The sequence below is a fragment of the Benincasa hispida genome, chromosome 8, assembly GCF_027475165.1.
Source record: "Benincasa hispida cultivar pf3 chromosome 8, pf3_genome.v1.1, whole genome shotgun sequence".
Lineage (NCBI taxonomy): Eukaryota > Viridiplantae > Streptophyta > Magnoliopsida > Cucurbitales > Cucurbitaceae > Benincasa > Benincasa hispida.
The window spans coordinates 68,507,040-68,512,194 of NC_143485.1; the positions used below are offsets into that span (position 1 = coordinate 68,507,040).

A 5,155-nucleotide genomic window follows, 5' to 3' on the forward strand; every position below is an offset into this window, starting at 1 on the left:
TTTTGTTATGCATATTATGAAGACTTGATTGTGCAATAGTGAAAGGTCGGTGGATGAATGATTGTTGTATAGTCTATATTGAAAATGATTTATTTGATAAGTTAGATATTGAAGTTATCATTGATCAATTTCAAAACATGAAAACTCATAGATGACAATTGTAATGTATTAAATTAGTTAATTTATGAAATTATGAATATATGTTTTTATTTTTTTTTATATATTCTTTTTATTAGACATACCTATAGTGTCTCTATATGGAATTTCAGGCTCCACTACTGATTAAAAAAATAATTAAAGAGAAGTTATCGTTGAACCACGGTATGAAGTGGAAAAAGATTGAAGTTGAAAAATAAACAATTATATGGTCAAAAGAAATAAAAGGATAAAAAGAAAAGTTGGAATGGAGATACGTTCAAAGTCGGATGAAGTTGGGATGTATGTGACGTTATGATACTTTGAGATATTTCTTTTTATATTATATTAATACTTCGCTTCCAAGTTATATATACAACAAACGCCGCCTTCATAAACCATTCATATCCCAAAATTATATAATTCTTAAACCGACCAACAACCTAATCTTTTATCCTTAAAACATTCCTTTTTCTTTACTAAAATTCTCTCTTTTTTTTAAAAAAAAAAAAAAAAAAGAAAAAAAAGAAAAAAGACACACTCAAAAACTACTTGAAATTATGCACTGTAACGGAACCGCTACGGAGCGCAAGGCTAGCACATGCACGGACTCAATGATCCGGCTTTACCACACCCCAAGCCTTTCCCCGAACCAATGTGGCTTCAGCCTCTTTCAAGTGGTTCAGGCGCCTCTTGCTCTAGTATGGTCCATGGTTCGCCGCTTCGACAACCCACAGGCTTACAAGCGGTTCGTTAAAAGCTGCACCATCCGTCAAGGCGATGGCGGGGTTGGCACGGTTAGAGAGGTGGTGGTGGTTAGTGGCATGCCGGCTAACACAAGCGTGGAGCGGCTCGAGCGGCTGGATGACGAGGCACATGTCATGGTTTTTACCATCATTGGCGGGGACCACAAACTGGCGAATTACCGGTCCACCACCACCTTACATGAGGAGGAGGGCGGCGGCGGAGGGAATACGATGGTGGTGGAATCCTATGTGGTGGATGTTCCCTCCGGAAGTACCAAAGAAGATACCATTTTGTTTGCTAATACCATTGTCACGTGTAATCTCAGGTGGTTGGCTCGTAAAGCTGAAACGCTTATCTAATGTGCGACTTCCTTCCTTTTTTTCGTTTTTTTTTTTCTTTTTTTTTTCTTTTTTTCTTTTTTTTTTGTTTTTGCAATATGCTTTATTAGGTCGGTTGCTTTGCTTTTATTCCCACCCCCCAAAAAGGGAACTGTTCGTATCTTCTTTTTTAAGTAAACTATTATCTTGTTTTAGTTTCTGAAAATTTTAATTTTGCTTTAAGAATTATTTATTAAGTCTAATTGTTAAAATTTGTTGATATGCGTCTTTTGTTTTCTTAATATATTTGTATAATAATAGAGACAGATTATGTCGATACTATTCTGCACACGTGCAAAATTCAAAGCACATCTTCATCCATTAGCGAAATTCTTGTGAGGTGTAACTCAAGTGTATAGTTTAATGAATTGGTGAAGATTAATCCTGTCTATATATACTGGAAAGAAATGAAACTTCATAGATTTTGAATAGATTCCAATAATATAGGATGGTGTAGTTTTTAAAATAATTGTTGGTAGTTGCGTTTAAACGGACCCAGGGGTTAAGAACGATAAAAAAAAAACAGTGTGCTAGACGATTTTGAGAACGGAACTCGTTTGGTGCCTGAAACAGCCCCCGGGACCCACTTTTCGCTGAAGTGTGGAGTAAAAGAGTGTTTGATAAATTTTAAGTTTAAATTAGAAAAAGCTAGTTAAATTTTTTAGTAAATTAATATTAAATTACTGTAATTTAGTTATGTAATTATTTGAAAATATATATGATTTAAATTGCAACCATTTTTGTTTAATTAAAAAAATAATTATTATAAGAATGTGAACCAATTAAAAATTGGAATACATGTGAGAAAATAAATTAATGAAATGAAAATTTTGATATGAGTAAGGAAAGATATTAAATTTTTAGGAAAGCTAAAATTTGGAAGTCTCCATCAAATAACTTTTGCATGTTAGAAAAAAATTTTAAATGATTTTTGGTAGATTAATAAATAAATGATTATCCTAAAAACAACTTTTTAGGATTAGGCCTAAAGAATATAAGGGTATGTTTAGTTGGCGATTCAAAATTTGTTTTTATATTTTTAGATTTATAAATTAAAAAAACATGTGTTTCAGAGATAATTTAAATTTTGTTTTTGAAAATTGTTTTTGAATTACGTAAATTTTGAAAACATCTATGTTTTCAATGTAAATATATTTTTAATTTTTAATTTTAAAATATAAAATTTTATTAAGTAAGAATAAAATGATAAAAAATATAGTATCACATATTATAAACTCTATTTATTATTTTTTAAAAATAAAATATGTATTAGATAATGTATTATAAATTATATAATATCATGAAAAAATAATTATACAAAATTAAAAAAATTAAATATATAGTATGTAATGTATTATAAATCATATAATATTATAAAGTAATAATCATAAATTTCTTTAAACATAAAACATGTTCCTTATTGTTTCGGTGTTTTCAGATTTTGCTGTAGAGCATTTAAAAGGTGTAACTTTGCAGATCATTGTTGGTATAAAATGGGCCAAATTTAGTGTGAAATGGGGGCCCAATTTTAGATTTATACCTATCCAATCTCATATATTGGGCCTGCAGATCCATGAAATGTTATGAGGGATAACAACGCATGACAGCCCTATGTCAACATATTCTATTATTTATTCAAATGTCTAAGTGGATTGGTTAATTACACAAAAATTAGGATCCAATTACCTTTTAGTCTCCAACCTACAATTATACTCTTATATAGGCGGCTAGAGAGAAAAATTACATTTATGATACACTTTTCCATATTCACAAATCATTGGAGTGAGATTATGCATTTATTATATTCTATTAATTATTTGAGATTTCTTCTCATTTTCAATTAACAAAGAAAATACATTTAATATGATTTTTATTTTTCATTTAATACATTTAAACGTATTAAGCAACTGATTTTTTTGACAGATTCTAGTTATTTTAAATATATCTCAGAACATTGTTTCAGATGCTTGCAAATGTTTAATTAATATATGAAATATACTATATATATAAATAAAAGATTGACTCAATGTTCAACATAAATCCTAATATATATCATAAATTTCTTTTATATCATAGTATGTATAATCCTCAATAAATCATAATTTAATAACAACTCCCTATTAGAAGTCTAATTCAAAATTAAATTAACAATTTCAATTTACCATAGTATATAAATCACTCAATGTTCAACATAATTTATAGTATAAATCAAAAGTTCTATTTTTAGCACAATATATATCATAAATTCCATTTAATTAGTAAAAAATTCCAATATATTCCATTTAAGCTTTAAATATATTTATTATATATTATTAATTAGTTGAGATTTTTTCCCATTTGAAATTAATGTGATTTTTTTGTCCCAAGTTTGACTTCAAACACACACACACATATATATATACACATATAAAGATGTCCACGGGACGGGATTGGGACGATGAAGGCTTCCCCATCCCCATCCCCGCGAAATTTCCCACGAGGATCGGGGCAGAGATTCCCATGGGAAAAAATTTTCCGTTTGTTTTTTTAATATATTTATTTTTAGCAATTTTGTTTTTTGAATCAAATAAAATAATATATATTAAATGAGTTATTTCCAATAAATTTTTCATCCAAAGGAAATAGTATAAAAATTCATTATAAAAATAATACTATTATATGTGTAGAAATATAATTTAATCCTATAATTTCTAAAAGTTAAAATTTAAATATTATAATATCATAATCAAACTTTCCATTTAAATACTACAATATTTATGGTTTAAGGTAGAAATAAACAATTGAGAAATGTATTAAAGTGCGAAAATGTTGAAATGAAAACTAGAAAATAACTAATTTTTTATATCACAATTTTTGTAAAAAGTATATAGATAAAATAATAATAATTATAATAATATTGGAAACTCATATTCTATTGAGTTACCATTATTAATATTATTAATATTAATAATATTATTATTATTATATAAATACAATTATATAATATATTTATTGAGACGGGAGGGGAAATGGATGGAGAATATAATCCCCGTCTCCATTCCCGTTTAGCCAACAGGAAAAAAATCATCCCCACTCCCTCTCCCATTTCCCGTCTAATCGGGGATTTCCCGTCAGGGACCCAGCCCTGCGGGGTAAATGGACATCCCTACACACACTGATATATGTATTTATACAACTTTTGTTTATTTGAAAATATGATATATATGATATACACTGTGATATAAATTAAACTTATTTTATATCATGATATATTATGGTTTGAAGCTGTTAAATTAATTTTCAATACACTTCGATTAGGAAATTGTTGTTAAATTTTGATTTATTGAGATTATATATAATGTGATATAACGATTTACATATTGTGGTATACTTTATAATTAGTTAGAACATTTGCAAGAATCTAAAACAATGTTCTAAGATATATTTAAAATAACCATGAATTTATCATAAAGTTGTTTGATACGTCAAATGCATTAAATAAAAAATATAATAATGTTAAATGTATTTTTTAAAATTGGGAGAAATCTCAAATAATTAATAGAATATAATAAATATATTTTCTCTCTCCAACATTAAAAATATTTCTTTAATATGAAAAAGTTTATAATAGATATACTTTCTCTCTCCAATTTTCTCTCCAGCCGTCCACCATAAGGGGCATTTTTGTCCAAAAATAGGATTAAATCCCTTAAATGAAAATAAGTTTTCAAAAGAGATTAAATTTATAATAATCCCATGTGATGATTATAAAAAGTAATTATAATTGGTAACCGAATAATAATTCAGTATATAACAATATTTTTAAAAAATACAAATATAACAAAATTTATCGATAGACTTTTACCAATAATATGATCTATCATCGATAGATTTTTACTAGCGATAGATAGTATATC

At 27.4% G+C, this 5,155-nt stretch overlaps 1 pseudogene; it reads left to right on the forward strand.

Annotated features, from left to right (window-relative positions):
- Positions 1-509: 509 nt before the first annotated feature.
- Positions 510-1,414, forward strand: LOC150034820 (abscisic acid receptor PYL12 pseudogene; annotated as a pseudogene).
- The last annotated feature ends 3,741 nt before the right edge of the window (positions 1,415-5,155 follow it).